At 34.2% G+C, this 18,648-nt stretch overlaps 1 long non-coding RNA gene and 1 pseudogene across 1 annotated transcript in view; one reads left to right on the top strand and one right to left on the bottom strand.

Moving 5' to 3' along the window:
* The window catches only part of LOC140837099 (uncharacterized), a 29,928-nt gene that overhangs the window by 3,015 nt on the left and 8,265 nt on the right, over positions 1–18,648 (bottom strand). The window lies entirely within an intron of this gene.
* On the top strand, positions 11,314–14,403 carry LOC140837098 (uncharacterized; annotated as a pseudogene).

Below are 18,648 nucleotides of genomic sequence, written 5' to 3'. Positions count from 1 at the left end.
TGTATCGTAATTTTTTTTAGTACCACCATGTCAAATTTAACAAAGCTCGAATTTATTGCGCTCGACATCACAGGAAAGAATTATATGCCATGGACTCTAGATGTAGAAATGCATCTTGAGTCATTAGGTCTAAGCGAGACCATTAAAGAAAATGGCATATGCACGTCACAAGAAAAGGCAAGAGCCATGATATTTTTGCGTCGACATCTCGACGATGGATTGAAATGTGAATATCTGACTGAAAAAAATCTCATGGCTTTGTGGAAGGGATTAAAAGAAAGATTTGAACCTATAAGGGAAGTTATACTTCCGACCGCCCGAGATGAATGGAATACACTGAGATTCCAAGATTTTAAAAAAGTCAGTGATTACAATTCGGCGATGTATAGAATAATCTCGCAATTAAAATTTTGTGGAAATGAGGTCACAGAATCTGAGATGCTTGAAAAAACATTTTCCACATTTCATGCATCAAATATTACTCTACAACAACAATATAGAGTACGTGGATTTACGAGATATTCTGAGCTCATCGCCTGTCTTCTTGTGGCGGAAAAAAACAACGAGCTATTAATGAGAAATCATCAGTCACGACCCACTGGATCAACAGCATTTCTCGAAGTAAATGCTGTAAGTAAAAATGAATTTAAACCTCGGAACCAAAATCAAATTCAAAGACAAGATTTTGGTCGAGGTCGAGGTCGAGGTCGAGGTCGTGGACGTGGACGTGGACGTGGAATTGGCCGTGGTCGTGGTCGAGGCCGTGGTTTTGAAAATAATAGAGATAGTTATTTTTATAACTCATCTCAAAAGAGCGTCCCAAACCATCCACAGAAAAGGCATCATGAAAATACAAGTATTATTGAGAATCACTCAAAAAGATATGAAAGTTCTTGTTACAGATGTGGTACTCCAGGACATTGGTCCAAAGTTTGTCGAGCCCCTGAGCATCTTTGTAAACTTTATAAAGAATCATTAAAGGGGAAAGAAAAGGAGACAAACTTCACTGAACGCAGTGACCGTTTGAGTGATTCAACTCATTTTGATGCTGGTGATTTTATGAATGATTTCTCTGGAAATGATCAATATGTTGGTGGGATATAAATGAACAATATTGATGCTGCAGATTTTCTCAACGATTTCTCTGAAAATGAACAATATAATGGTAGAATATAAATGTACAATAATTTATTTTTCATGTATTCATAGAATAATGTTTTATTGTATAATTATGATATGTGTTATATTTAATATATATTGCCAGTAATTTTATTTCATTGCATATTTTTTTGAAGTTCAAATATGGAAAATGCTATAAGCAAAGCTGAAGTTTGCATACCCGATAGTGGTACAACGCACACTATCTTCCGAGATAAAAGATTTTTCTTGGAACTAAAACCAACAAAAACAATGGTGAATACAATATCAGGTCCTGTAGACTTGATTAAAGGATGTGGTAAAGCACAATTTTTGTTACCTAATGGTACAAAATTTTTGATCAATGATGCTTTATATTCACCACAATCAAAAAGAAATTTGTTGAGTTTTAATGATATATATTCCCATGGGTATGATACTCAAACAATGAATGAAGGGAATGAGAAATATATGTGTCTTATCACATATAAATCAGGAAAGAAATATGTGATTGAAAAACTACCAATGCTCCCTACTGGATTGCATTATACACATATAAGTCCCATTGAATCGAACATGGTAGTTGATAATTCTTCGATATTAACCAATTTGCATGATCGATTGGGACACCTGGTTCAACAATGATGCAAAGAATTATAGAAAATACACATGGTCATCCACTGAAAGACAAGAAGATCTTTCAGAATAATAAGTTTCAATGTAAAGCATGTTCTCTTGGAAAACTTATTATAAGATCATCACCAGTCAAAATCCAAACTGAATCACCAATGTTTCTTGAACGTATTCAGGGTGATATTTGTGGACCAATCCATCCACCATGTGGAGCATTCAGATACTTTATGGTATTGATTGATGCCTCCAGCAGATGGTCACATGTATGTTTATTGTCAACTCGAAATGTTGCATTTGCAAGATTACTTGCTCAAATAATAAAATTGAGGAATCAATTTCCCGATTATACAATCAAGAAAATTAGACTTGATAATGCTGGTGAATTTACTTCACAGACTTTCAATGATTATTGTATGTCTATGGGAATCATTGTTGAGCATCCTGTTGCTCATGTACATACACAGAATGGATTGGCTGAATCATTGATTAAACGTCTGCAAATGATTGCTAGACCAATGATTATGAAAACAAAGCTCCCTATTTCTATATGGGGACATGCAATTTTACATGCTGCTTCATTAATTCGCATCAGACCAAGTGCATATCATAAATACTCCCCATTGCAGCTCGCATTTGGTAAAGAACCAGACATTTCTCATCTGAGAATTTTTGGATGTATGGTGTATGTGCCTATTGCACCACCACAACGAAAGAAAATGGGACCTCAAAGAAAGGTTGGAATTTATATCGGTTATGATTGTCCATCAATCATTCGATATCTTGAACCTCAGACAGGCGACGTGTTCACAGCACGTTTTGCTGATTGTCATTTTAATGAGGAAATCTTCCCAATGTTAGGGAGAGAACAGAAACATACCGAAAAGGAAATTACACGGTATGTATCATCATTGTTACATCTGGATCCAAGAACAAAACAATGTGAAAAAGATGTACAACAAATTGTACACTTGCAAAGAATAACAAATCAAATACCAGATGCATTTGCAGACACAAAAGGGGTAACTAAATCATATATACATGCTGCAAATGCCCCTGCTCGAATTGAAATTCCAAAGAAACAAATGGAAGATACTCATGATGTCATTAAACGCCTGAAGCGTGGAAGGCCAGTCGGTTCCAAGGATAAAAATCCTCGAAAAAGAAAATTCATAGAGAAACACGATGATCACAAAATAAAGAATGATGTTTCTGAAAAAACACATGATGATCACAAAATAGAGAATGTTGTTCCTGAGGAAACACATGATGATGAAAATATTCTGTCAGAACCACAAACTGACGAGAATCATGAAATCTCTATCAATTACATTAATACTGGAAAAATATGGAACCGAAAAGATATAGAATAAATTGATGATATATTTTCTTATAATGTGGCAATCGACATCATAAATGATAATGAAGATCATGAACCAAAATCTTTTGGTGAATGTAAAAATCGGCAGGATTGGATAAAATGGAAAGAAGCCATCCAGGTTGAATTGGATTCTCTAAATAAACGTAATGTTTTTGGACCTATAGTCCTTACACCTGAATGTGTAAAACCTGTTGGATATAAATGGGTTTTTATTCGAAAGCGAAATGAGAAAAATGAAATAGTAAGATATAAAGCTCGACTTGTTGCACAAGGTTTTTATCAAAGGCCTGGAATTGATTATGAAGAAATGTATTCTCCTGTGATGGATGCAATTACGTTTCGGTATTTGATTAGCTTGGCGGTATCTGAAAATTTAGAAATGCATCTTATGGATGTTGTTACAGCTTACTTATATGGATCACTTGATAGTAATATATATATGAAAATCCCTGAAGGATTTAAGATGCCTGAAGCACAAAGTTCAAAACCCAGAGAATGTTATTTTGTGAAATGACAAAGATCGTTATATGGGTTAAAGCAATCAGGTCGAATGTGGTATAATCGACTAAGTGATCATTTGATGAAAAAAGGATATGTAAATAATTCAATATGCCCTTGTGTTTTCATTAAGAAAACAACATCCGGATGCGTAATTATTGCTGTATATGTTGATGATTTAAACATCATTGGAACGTATAAGGAAATTCAAGAAGTTGTGTCATACTTGAAAGAAGAATTTGAAATGAAGGATCTTGGAAAAACCAAGTATTGTCTGGGTTTACAAATTGAACAAAAAGAATGCGGAATGTTTGTTCACCAGACAAATTATACAGAAAAGATCCTTAAACGTTTTAATATGGATAAATCAAATCCTTTAAGTACTCCAATGGTTGTTAGATCATTAAACATAGAAAAGGATCCATTCCGCCCATGTGAAGATGATGAAGATATTCTTGGTCCAGAAGTACCATATCTAAGTGTCATCGGTGCCCTTATGTACCTTACAAATTGTACAAGGCCTGATATATCTTTTGCCGTGAATCTGTTGGCAAGATTTAGCACATATCCAACAAAGAGACACTGGAACGGAATTAAACATATATTCCGTTATCTACGAGAACGACAGACTTGGGACTTTTGTATTCAAAAGATGCTAATCCAAGTATAATTGGTTATGCCGATGCTGGATACTTATCTGATCCACACAAGGCACGTTCCAAAACTGGATATGTATTTACTCGTGGAGGCACTGCAATTTCTTGGCGTTCACAGAAACAAACGCTCGTAACAACTTCATCAAATCATGCCGAGATTATTGCACTACATGAAGCAAGTCGTGAATGTGTGTGGTTAAAATCAATGACCCAACATATCCAAATTTCATGCGGATTATCATTCGATGAGAAGCCTGTGATACTATATGAAGATAATGCTGCATGTGTTGCTCAAATGAAAGAAGGATACATAAAAGGCGACAGAACTAAACATATTCCTCCTAAGTTCTTCGCATTCACCAAGGAGCTTGAGAAGAATAAATGTATTGATGTTCGTCACATTCAATCAAGTGAAAACTCATCAGATCTCTTCACAAAGGCACTTCCTACGTCAATATTCAGAAAGCACATATATAATATTGGGATGCAATCTACGAAATTTGTGAAGAATTGTTCATGTCAACATCAGGGGGAGTTTACGTGACTGCACTCTTTTTCCCTTACTATGGTTTTTATCCCAATGGGTTTTTCCAAGTAAGGTTTTTAACGAGGCAGTACAAAAACACGTAATGAAGACATCATCGTATCATGATCATCATCACAAGGGGGAGTGTTGAAATAATATATTTAAATATTGAAAAGTAATAGTTGAATATTTGAATGTTGAAAATAAGAGTTGTAAAGTTAGAAATTTGTGTGTGATGATGTAGGTAATGATGTATTTTATTTTTGGATTATGTGTAATGAAAATCTATAAATAGATATCTCATTTGTGAAGAAAATCACAATTGAGTAGAGAGAAAAATATTATAAAGTGTGTAGTTTGGTAAATTTTGAGAGTTTGAGATTTTTACTTTTTACCATAAATTTTTACTTTTTCAAAACAACAATAAACTATTATTTGAAATTAAAGGAAATAGTCAAATCGTCAAACCGACTAACATTTTACCAAACCTAAAAGCAATAAATTTGAAAAGCATATCACATACTAAACCTTTTAAAACTCTCTCAAAAAGCATAAATAAATAGTCTTAAAAATCTTTAACGTAAATCATAAACTTAAATGCGGAAAATAGAAGCGCTGGTCCTCGGGTTATGTGCACCTTCAGTCCAGCAAAGTCAACCATCAAGACCTCTATTATCATATTCATAATCAATATCACCTACAATCACACCTAGTGAGTCTAAAGACTCAACACACCATAGTCTTGATAACAAGTAATATATATAGAGATCACATGCAACGGTGAAAAATACTTGTACTTAAAATATCGTTTTCATTAAGATGTATAAACTTTAAACAATAACATTTTCGTAAACATTTTCATGATGCATAAACTTTAAATAAAAACATTTTCGTAAACATTTTCATGATAAAAACATTTTCATATTATTATAAACATATTCATATCTATATCCATATTCGTATCCATATCCATATTCATATCAACATATTCATATTCTTTTCGTTGAATTCAGATCGATAATTGTGACTCATATTCGTATTCGTATGGGGCGATGGATCCATCTACATAAAACCACAGTACTGGGCGGTGGGGACATCAGCAACACTCTCACCTGTCAACTGAGCCTTGGCCAACGTATCAACATATTAACGTATTCGTACCAACGGAAACAAGATCGTCGGGCTCCCACTGGGACCATAACCCTCACCATATTTCCAACATATCATCATATTAGTCACAATTACTTCACTTCCTTCAACGTTTCGTATTCTCATCACTTTATAAAAATTAAACATGCATATAACGTTTTTCTTTTAAACCAAACATGCAACATATCTTTTAAATGTCAATATTAAATCATAAAAATCCTTAACATTTAAAATAAACGTTTTAACATATAAAAATCATAAAAAGCTATAAACGCTTTAAAATAAATATTTTAACATCATAAACATTTAAACCATAAAAATTTAAAATAAATGTTTTGGCATATTAAATCATAAAAACATCCATAAATATTTAAAATAATATTTTAATATATTAAAAATCCACAGACATTAAAAATAAACATATTAACATCCTAAAGATTCATAAACATTAAAAATCGACATGTTAACATATAAAAATTCATAAACATCTATAATCATTGAAAATAATCATATTAGTATATAAAAAAGTATTCAGGACACTGCCATGACGTTTACTAATTTCTAGGTGTAAAATTACTGTTTTGTCCCTAGACGTAAAATTTCACGTTTTTGAAATTTTCTTAATTTCAATGACTTTAACATATCCCAAATAATTATTTAAGCTTACATGAATTTTCTCATATTTTTATTTAGCTTAATTCGATGACTTTTAATTTATTCTTTAAATATAGCATATTATTGCGTTTTAATAACAAATTAAACCAAACCTTAATATAATTCTCAAATTACAAACTTAGACTTTTAATAATTATTTGAGCTTAAATATAATTTTTCATAATTTTACTAAGCTTAGAACTAGGCTTTTCAATTAATTCGTTAATTATCGTTTTGTGCGGCGATTAAATCCCGGATAAATCCAAAACTCATTATTTTGATCCCAAATTGTAAACATAACATTTTATTATTTATTCTACCCTTGTGAGCCATGAATCACATCCGTGGACCCATGGTTCTAATTTTTCTTTTAATTTTCGAAATAATGACACTCGAACACACCGAGCCATCTCCCAATTTACTCGAGCCACGTCCGAGCCACCTCGAGCCAAACCCTAGCCAACCCACCTAGGGACCCTACTGACTAAGACCATCCCAAAGAGCCAGCCCCTAAGTCGCTCAAACTCACCTGAAATGTGACCATGTACTGCATGTGTGTGTGTGCGTGTGTATCCTAGCAATAGTAGGACTCCTAACCCAACTAGGACACTTCTAGCCTTTAACCACTTGACCCCTCATTACCCTAACCATCCCTGGACCACGCCCAGACCATCCCAAGCCCCTGGACGCGAGCAGCAAACTTTCTGAACAAGGCAGCAGCCTCGCGTCCCATGAATTCTCTCACGGTTCCATCTTTATCCTCGAGCCAGCAGCCACCCGAGCCGCACCAGCCGCAGCCGCAGCCCAGACCCTTGTGCACCCTCTTAGGACCCTAAGGACCTAGCCCAGCCCAGCCCAGCCCATCCCTAAGCATCATGGCCGAGCCTCTTTCTTCCCTGCACCACCAAAAACCTGCGCTACTACTCCTTACTTGCTCTCGGGTGGAGAGAGGATTCCTCAAGCTAGGACTCCTCCCCAGCCCCTGGTCTCGAGTCCTAGCATGGCTAAGACTCTTACCTCGACCCATAACAGACCCTAGCTCGCCCTGGCCCCAAGCCCTGACCAAGCCAAGCCATCAAGCCCCAAAACCGAACCCCTTGAACAACCCACACCAGAATTCTGTTTCAGCTTCTGATATGTGCGTGTGTAGCATGATTGGTGAGTCTTTGGACTCTTTAAACTTGTGTAAAACTTGACTCTTAACATCCTAATTCACGGCAGCCCTTTAACAACATAAAAACATGATTTTGGAACCACAATTCAAGAGTTTAATACACATGCAAGCATAGTTACGAAAATATCAAGTTGTGTGCCTTGTTTTCTTTCAAAACATGATCAAATAAATATTATGGTGTGATAGATGTTTTAAGGAAAGAAATATGACGTGTCTTTGCGTTTTAAACGCACGATTTTACGTCGAGTTCGTCCTCTCGTACTACATACAGGTTCGATCTTTATTGACACTTTTATTAGTTTACGCTTTAGTATTATTGGTTTTTTACTATATATGTGTTTTTCCCTTTTAATCTTCATTACCGTCGAAAGATTTTAACTATTAGCTTTTTTTATGTCAAACTATCGGTTACAGCTACTTATTGTGTGTTTCTTTTTTTAAACAAAAGTTTCATATCTAGCATTAGTTAAAAATTCCATATACCAGTAAACCAAAAAATATTAGAATTAGACATTTTGAACTACTAGATATTATAAAATAACAATTATGCCGCGACAAAGAAAAGATAGTGCAATAGAAATCAACAAGACTAAAAACTCTCGTAAACGAAAATATGCTTAATTGCTTAGAAGATAGTAGGTTGCAAAAAAATATGCGTCGAAACCCAAAAAATAAGACGTGCTTCAAAGAGACTTGATGAAAAAAAACTATGGCTGATCCATTGATGTATATAGATGTATATAGCGAGTACTCCAAATGTACTACCTAATATGATGATTTGTAAATTTTGCGGTGCAACGCGTATATATATATGCTGAATCACCAACATTTTGTTGTTCGTTAGGAGAAATAAATCTATTACCTTTAGAAATGCCTTTTGACTTAGTGCAACTGTATATTGGTAATGCTGATGATGCAAAAGAGTTCAACACATGTATTCGTAGTTACAATAACATGTTTGCCTTCACATCAATGGGAGTACTCAGTACATTATGATACATCTTTTGCTAAAAGAAATGCTGGTATTTATACATTCCGTGTACAAGGTCAACTTTATCATTTTATTGGCCATTTAATACCGTCAGACAATGAAACCCCAAAAAATCTACAACTATATTTCTTTGACACTGAACATGAACTATATAACCGCATGTATATTAAACAGCTACTAGAACAATTATTTTATAGTCTAGAAATTGTTTAATTCAAAAACATTTACATCGACCTATTAACAATAATAAAATATATTCTACAGAATCTACATGTATAAAATTTTCTTTTTTATTTTTTCTTTTTTATTTTTTTTCCATTAACTCACTTTTTCCCTGTTCCAGTACTTAAATACCTTTATATCATGTTATTGGCATCCTCCTCCTTTTTTTTTAATACCTAATATACCTGTTCTCAGTCATTTCAACATGTATCTAACTTAACATGTTATTAATGAACTAACTAATACCTAATGTATTCAGCTGGTTTCTAATTACAGTCAATAAATCATAAATAGAACCTTTGAATTACAAATATACTCAGTAAATACCAATAGATTATATAGCTTATGCAAATGTAATATTGCTTACAATTACCTACAACAATATTTTGTCTTTGTCATTAGAAAAAAGAAATTTAATAAAATCTAACCATTTTCATCAATTATTTAGTTTTAATAATCTAAAATGATATGATTAAATTTTCTGGATTTTTTTTATTTATAATAAGTTAAATTTCAACTATTCAATATCAGTTAATATACTAGAATTTAACTCTCCTTATTATGTGTTTTGTTTTCTTCAGGTACAACCCCACAGACAAAAATGAGGAATGAAGTGATCTTGTGATAATAGGAACATAACTAAGTTTTTTTTGCTTCTTACGTATGTGGTGTCTAAAAACATTAGATAGATATTTAGACTTTATTAATATTTTTTAGCAAAATTCAACCAACCTATAGCTTATTTCTTAGCTTTATCAGAAATGCCAATATTCACAAAACTAACAATGTGCTAATTTTGATTTATAAATATATAAAAAAATTTTCAAGTCTCTACATAATTTTTCCTACACTTCGTTACCTAAACAACTTAAAAACTTCTGCTTTTGAAAAATATAAATGTCAAATTCAATTTTTAAAAAACAAATATATATGTAAATTCTACTTATTGCTAACCTGCTGAAATTGTTTTTAAGATTAAAAAATGTTATATTCACACGGATGTATATAAAATAATCATTTCTTAATTTATGTTGATATATAATATTTATATTTTGAAACATATTTTATACCTTATTTTCTACCAATGCCATTATTCAAACAATATAAATCATCATTTTTCCGGGGAAAAAAAAATTTAAATACAAAAAAAAAATAGCATATATATATATATACACCATACCCATTACTAAAAATTTAAAAATATTAACTACTTCAAACGTATATGAAATATATATTTTTTTCCTTTACCCAAAAACTAAACAAAAATATCACATATGTTTTAATCATACCTTCACAACAACAATATTGATGGAATGTCTAAAATAAATAAAGTAAAATACATTAGTACTTCTTAGCCAAAACAATTTCTAGATTTTGATTCTTAACACACAAAATTATCTAAATTAAAAAACATTTAATTGCTATTAGTCACCTTCTCCATAAAAAAAAAAAACCAAAACAAAAAATTTAAATATTGTCCCGTATATTTAGCTTCTAATTCCCTGTTCATTTCTATTAGTTAGCTGCATTCAAACTGTTTAGTTTCGTTTTTTTAAACAAGCTTAAATAAAACCTTTTCACATCACAACATGCACACGCTTTACTAAATTAAAAAGTATAATGTTAAACATTTCCAAATATATATATATTCCTACATTTAATATATCAGTTTACATCCAAATATATTTCATATACATAAATAATTCCCTATGTTTTTAGGTACCTATAACACTAACTTTTCTACTCCCCATATTTAACATCTCTAATTTTTCTTACAGAAATAAATCAAACTTAATAATCGCTTTAAAAAATTACATTATATATTGTTTCCTATAATATTTAGCAAAAAAAAACAACTTGCTTTAGCTTAGTTTATATCTATATAATTGTAATGCATTAAAAAAAGCGGAAGTTGGTGAAAAATCCTCAATCAAAACATTTCTTTGGATTCACTCTTTACCCACAAAATTGTGGTACTATGTCATTCAAATGTGGTACACTTCATGTGAAATGTGATATTAAAAAAGTACCCAGAGACTGAAAACAAAAAAAATCGACGACTAGGGACTGAAGACCAATTTCTCATTAAAACCCATACAATTAAATATATACAAATATAGCCACATATCTATCATCTTTAAAGTATAACCAAAATTTATCATTTATTACATGAAAACTTGGGTAAATACCTCAAAATTTTGGCCAGTTTTGATCCGGTTGCAAGTTATCCCCATAATACGTGTCTCCTCCACCACATGACACACCATGTACAATAGCACGTGGGATTGTCCACAACACGGCAAGTGGGTTTGCTTCATTCTTTGCCTTTTCGTTTTCTTCTTTTCTTCCTTTGATTTGGAGCCTCCGTCTTCGTCTTTCCACCATTGCAGCGAGCAAATTCGGACAAAAAATTTGATTGTTGTCTTCTCTGCCTCGTTCTTGTTGCAGTTTATCGGTTTTAACTCTGCTGCGGGGAACTTTTCTTTGGAGCCTCGGTCTTCGTCTTTCCACCATTGCACCACGACAACACCGCACCGCAGGTGGCTTTCTTTGCCTCATCGTTTTCTTCTTTTCTTCCTTTGTTTCGGAGAGCAAATTGCATGTTTCAAACGTCATTGTCCTGCTTCACGAGATTGTCCTGCTGCTTGTAGTCCCATTTCTTTTCTTTCTTCTACCAGCAAATTGCATGTTTCAAACGTCATTGTCCTGCTGCTTGTAGTCCCATTTCTTTTCTTTCTTCTACCACTTGCTGCTTTTCTGGAATTATTTTCTTCGGATTCAATTGACCATAATATGTAGACTTTGATTAAGATGTGTTTTCCTTTTTCGGCTAACAGAATATGGGATGCTCCAATGACTGTACCGACAGGAAGAAAGGACAAACACCAAGTGCTGATACCCAATATTCTTTGAAGCAAGAGGTATGGAATAACTGATTTTCTAAGCTTTGTAAATTTCAAATCTCAAGTGTTGTAAACCTTGATCATAATACACAAATTACCACGCCATATATTGCAGCTTGAAAAGAGATTACATGATCAAATTACTGTCCGTGAAGCACTTGAAGAGGCTCTAGGTTATAGGACTTCCTCCAATGATACTTCCGACAAAACAACTGTTCCTAAGGTACCACTCTATAGCTCTTACATTTCGAACGTTGACGAGAATTTTTATCATTACTTGCTATATTCTTCCACAAACCATACATGAACTCACCTGTTTATATTTTCAGTTTTATGGCTTGCTTGATTTCTCTCATGACCATGCCAACAATAGTTGGCTTTGATGAAAATTGCTCAAATTAATTCCAGCCAGCCACAGAACTCATCAGAGATATTGCTATATTGGAGCTTGAAGTTGGGCATGTCGAACAGTATCTTCTTTCACTGTACAGGAAAGCATTTGATCAAAAAATACCTTCCCTGTACCCATCCAAGAAACACGGAGATTTGAAACCACTCCTATCACCACCAAAAAGAAGGCGCCTAGATTTTTCGAGATCGGATATCATGTCAACAAGAGTGAAGTTTTCGCCTCAAACTGAAATTCCAACTGTATCCAATACAAGGATGGAAATCAATAGTTCAACAGAAGAGAAGTTCAATGATTCAAGTGTACTACGTTCTCATTCTTCTGTGTACCAATACTCATCTCTGAAAAACCAAAACTCACCTCCAGCAGAAGCCTTTGGGAAAGCTTTGCGGGCATGTCATTCTCAACCATTATCCATGATGGAGGTATCTCACATTTGTCCTTTATTTTCGATATTTTTAAACTTGTCAATTTTTGAGTAGCTTGAATTTATTTGTTTTCTTACGGTATGTGCATAATACTTCTTCACAGGTCATCAGTCTAGCAGAACATCTTGGAACCCGTATCTCAGATCATCTCATAGAGACACCGAACAAGCTTTCTGAACATATGGTCAAGTGCATGTCCATTATATATTGCAAACTTGCTGATCCGCCATTTTAACAAATCCTGGCCTATCATCTCCCACTTCATCTTTGTCCTCAGTTAGTGCATTTTCTCCGAAAGATCAATGCGACTTTTGGAGTCCCGGATTGAGAAATGATTCTTCCTTTGATGTTCGGCTGGATAATCCTTTCCACGTGGAAGGACACAAAGATTTTAGTGGACCTTACAGCACCATGGTTGAAGTAAATTGTTTACACACTGATAGCCAGAAATTGGGTGATACTGAATGCTTGTTGCCAAATTTTTGGTGAGCATACTTCCACTATGTTGATATGTTCAGATATATCTATTTTGCATCATCTAAATTTTTACCATCCCCATATCTAATTTGTGATAAATTATGGAATGGTCATTAAGCTTAGGAGGTTTTCCCAGCTACTACTCAGTCTTCAAGATTTTGCCATTCAGGTTCTCTTCTTGGGTGGATGCATAACATAAACTGAACAACGGATGTTAAGTTTTTACGTTTTGCAGGAGTCTTATCTCTCGATTGGAAAATATCGATCCCCGAAAGTTGGCCCATGAGGAGAAGTTGGCATTTTGGATCAACCTACACAATGCTTTGGTGATGCATGTAAACACCCAAATAACTAACATTCATAACAATATGAATCGTTTATCACGAGTTGACTGTACAGTTTTCATGTGAACAGGCCTTTTTGGCTTATGGTATCCCCCAAAACAATACTAAGAGGATTCTGCTACTCTTAAAGGTAATGAGACATAATTTATTTTTTGAAATAAGACCGAATTTGAGAATTAAAATTTTACGCTCTTGTTGCCTGGCTGCCTATAATGTTGGAGGTCAAATAGTAAGTGCAGACGTCATCCAAAATTCTTCTTGTCTTGCCGAATGTCTCGTCCGGGACATGTATGAATATATGCTCAGTATGTTAATTTTCTAGAGAGTTATAATTTTATGTTATTTGACTTGTGTGTAGACCGATCAATTATCTCTAGACTGCACAAACTTTAATTCATTAGCAAAAAACAATGAGAAATATGGCTAAATTTTGCACTTGATGAAGGAAAGGCATATATGTTTCAGTCATTAGTTCTTGTTCTCTTTTGACAAGTCGACCAAGAAGCTGATATCCAATTAGTTTTGTATCCAGTGGCTCAGATTGCTACTTTCCTCGAGGACGAAATTTAAATTGGGTGATGCACGACAAAAATATGCAATTGAACGTCCTGAGCCTCTTCTGCACTTTGCACTTTCAACCACCTCCATGTTAATTTTTTTTGCTTACATGATACTGACCTGCGTTTTCTTCTTAATACGAGTTCCAAACAATTTTTATTCATATACTTTGATTTCTTTTATTAGTCTCTCGTTGTAAGCATCTATTCAGCTGTCTTGTGAATTAAATTGATTATCATGTTTAAATATATTAAAAACTCGAAGTTACAAAATTCATAAATACATCAACTAAATTCTCAAGTAAAAAGTGTTATATCTATTGAATTCTATCTACATTGATGAGTTTTTCAAAGCTCTTTGATTACTAAGATTTTAAATGCACTTATCGATTGTTTAATGGTTCATATTACAACTAATATTTAAGTTAAAGTTGTCACGTTCGTAAATCCATTAGCGTCAACCATGTCATTAAGTGTGGCACTCTTACGACCACTACCTTTATTTAAATATGGATGTTCTATTTTCGAATTTATAATAACATATTTATGGAGTAGATCTATGATAAATTTTAAGATGAACAAATAGTATATCTCCAATTTGAGACTTGTTATTAAAATTATTCTATTTTAATACCAATTCAATCTTTTTTTCTTAACTATTTTCAATTTTATAAATTCTTTGTTTTTTCATATTGTTTTTACTTTGTTAGGTACACTGCAAATTTGAAATACTAATAGTATGCCTACAGATATAAAAGAAAGGGAAAATTTTCAATAACTCCCCATATCCCTTCTAAACTTTATCCTTACTCCCTATCCCTCAAATTCTTTGTTTTAGCTCCCCAATATTTTAAAATTTCCAATAATACCCTTATCCTTTTATTTTGTAATTGATTTTTCTTTTTAAAATAATGACCCATCATGCTTCCGTAAAATAAATTAAATCTTTTACCTCTTTGACCGAAGTACCACCGGGTTATATCCACCGTATTTTACGAACTGCTCCTCACAGTCCAACCACGCGATCGCAACCGATGGTTACTAAGCAGATTCCTTCAGCTGCTTAGAGTTTCCTACCTTAGAGCGTACAACAAAAGATCAAATTTTGAAAATAATACATGAGAGGGGCTGAGAGCAAAGATCTCTTTTATTCAAACACAAACATTTATTTATTACATAGTAACCTCCTGTAGAGGAGGAGAAACTTGTTTAGCTACGAGTAAAACTTTGAAAGAAAATATTACAACCTTGTATGAAAGAAATGGAGAAAATATTTGATGATCTTCACTTCTTTCTTCCTGCCTTATTTATAGAAGGCTCCTTCGGATTTGAACTTCGGATTTCAAATCTTCCTAAGCCTTTACAGCTTGCATTGGGGACCATTTGGTGGTTGAGGGGTCCCTGTCTAGATTATCAATCTTGACATCAGCTTCTCATCCTCTTTTATCTCTCTCAGATACCATTGACGATGAGTTTCCAAAATATCGGCAGTAATTTCATCTCCTTTATATTCTCGGAAATGATTTACCAACCATTTAAGAGCTTCTGCCTCTTTTCTCTTGTATGTTAATCTTCTTTTCAAAACTTTCAAATATACCCTATACATTTTTAAGTTTTGATTCTGGTGTGTTTAACTGGTTTCCAATCTGTCCTTATTTATAGATGATTTTTCGGGACCAGTTAATTTACTTTTTATTTATTGGATTCCCTTCAGATTGGTATCCAATGCTTGCTGAGTCATCCACCATTTGTTATTGGTGGTCCATTTGTCCTTTACCACTAATTAGTGGTTGTCTTGTTTCTACCACTCACATGGTAGTGGTCCTGCTTTTTGTAATGGAGGGTCACATGTCCCTTTTAATTTTGTCGAGGAATCTTCGGGTTTTTGTATCCTCGAGGAAAATGTGTGTGGTCCTTCCCTACTTGTGCTTGTGTCGGTAAAATTTTTCCGATCTGATCTCGGTTTGAAACCTTTACCAAACTCCGGTTTCTTCTGGTCTTGGCATTCAAGGCAGATGTTTTCTGACCATCTTCCTATATGTGCCATATTACAGAATTTTCGGCGAGTCTCTTTGCTTGCCGGCAGCTTGCTGTTCCACAAAAGATTTCTTTTCTTTTCAAATAGATCTTCTGCAAAATTTGTTGTTTTTCCTGTCATGGTATTTAACAGGAATGATCCGTTCACTGAATGATTGTAGAATTTGAACGGAAACTTGACTTTGTCCATCTCAGTGAGACATACCCAAATACCCCAAGCTCTTCTGGTAGAAATGTCATCTTCAGTTATTGAAGACACCAGGGGTGTTTCTTCTGTCGGAGGGTCCTTGATAAATTTCTGGACATTTGAATCTGGCCTCCTTAGCTTGATGAAATGAAAGGCTTCATGTGTGCCTTTCCCTGCTGGTTCTGGTGCTGAACTGAAAAAATACAATTCCAGAATATCTCCTCTGGACAAATAATCATTATTTGCCCAAGTTTCATGAACAGCTTCCTGGATCCATTTTGGTAGACATGAAATTTCCGGAAAGCTGGGTGATGTAGTATAAACTGAGGCGAGAGCCCCAAATTCATACCAAGCTTTAACCTCCTTGGGATATGAATTAGGTTGCATCCATACCCTTGGATATTTTCCTGAAACATCAACCCTGTTTGTAGCTGGGTTAATGCCTATTCTTGTTTTCAACTTCTCCCAATTCTGCTGATAAACCTGAAATGAAGAAATTGTTGTTTCGTTAGTACCAACCTTAGATTTGCCTTTATCAATTCGAGGCCTAAGGTTGATCTCTCCCTCTTCAATCCCCGAGGTGAAGGGTTGACTTGAGGACTCAAGATAAGGATCAGGAGTCTCAACTTTTGTTTCAGTCGACTCATCTGGTGATGATCCCGACTTAACACTTGTGCAAGGGGTATTTGAATCCCCCGCTACAGGTATAGAGTCCTGTACTCGAAAACTCTCCATTTGAGAAACCAGTGGTCTCTCAATGCCATGGAGGATAGGCCTTTGCGTTACAGACCATAACTGAGTATATGCCTGTAAACATCCTGTAATTCGATCAGAGACAATTCTCTTATCAGCTTGTTGTAGCCTTCCCGCTACTTCTGCGTTGACGGCTAACTTCTTGAACTCGGTTTGAAGCATTTCAAGATGTTCCCTCAAATGCCTCTGCATCTTGATAATAGCATCAATGTCAATGCTGTCCATCTCTTGTTAAAAAATCTGCAAGGATATTTTCATGAGATTTTATTATCATAATATCAAAAATATAATTTTGACATAAAGCTTGCCATCGTAATAATCTAGCCTTCTCTGGTTGAGACTCAATTTTATTCCTCAAAAATGCTTTAACTTGAGTGTTATCAACTTTCAAAGTGAATTTCTTTGCAAGTAAAAATAACGGCCATTTTTCAAAAGCTCTCTTTACTGCATAAAATTCTTTTTCGTTGATATGCCATCTTATGGCTTCTGCATCTGAGAATAACCCACTACAATATCTGCATGGTTGTTCTCCATCTGGTGTGAGCTTGGTTAATACTGCAGCCCCCCAATGATTACTGGCATCGGTATATAATACCAGATCATCCTCGTCTTGAGGAATAGCCATCTTTGGAAGATTTTTGCAAACCTTCTTTAAATGGATAAGTCCTTTTGTGTGTTCGTCTGTCCATATAAATCTAGCATCTTTTTTCAATAATGGACTGAACACCTTCCTGTGTTTTGCTAGGTTTTTAATAAACATCCCAGCAAAATTAACAACCCCTAAAAAACTTTGAAGTTGCTTCTTGTCTTTGAGGTTCTCTGGAAAATTCTGCACCTTTTCTACTATGTGTTCTTGCAGAATTATTCCTGACTCATCGATTTCAATTCCGAGGAATTCAATCTTTCTTGTAGCAATGACTGCTTTCTTTTCAGATAAAACCAGTCCTTCTTTCTTGCAAACATTAGAGAAAATCTCCAAATGTTTAACATGTTCATTCATATCTTTGGATGCTATTAAAACATCGTCGATGTAAACAAACATAAACTTGAAATAATCTTTGAAAAGATTATCCATCTTTCTTTGAAATATCTGGGGTGAGTTAGCCAATCCCATTGGTAATACTTCCCAAATATAATGTCCTTGAGGTGTGGAGAAAGCTGTGAATTTCTTGCTTTCTTCCTGCATCCGAATCTGGTAGAATCCAGACTTGCAATCAAATTTAGAGAATATCTTGGCATTGCGAATGCAACTAATCAAGTGTTCTCTACTAGGTATAAAATACCCATCAAACTCCAGAATCTTATTAATTTCTTGATAATTAATAACCAATCTGGGTTTTCCTCGTTTAATTTCACCATGATTTCTTACCAGAAAACCTGGACTGCTATATGGTGACATACCTGCTTTGATTAATCCAAGGTCCAAATGTTCCTTGATTATAATCTGCATATCCCTCTGATCAATGATGTTCATTGGGATGGGTTTACAACGGACAAATTCATACTCTTTGCCTTCCTTGATCTTAAGGCAAGAC

The sequence above is a fragment of the Primulina eburnea genome, chromosome 7 (assembly GCF_022965805.1).
Source record: "Primulina eburnea isolate SZY01 chromosome 7, ASM2296580v1, whole genome shotgun sequence".
In the NCBI taxonomy this organism is placed as follows: domain Eukaryota; kingdom Viridiplantae; phylum Streptophyta; class Magnoliopsida; order Lamiales; family Gesneriaceae; genus Primulina; species Primulina eburnea.
This window is presented reverse-complemented; position numbering and strand designations above follow the sequence as displayed.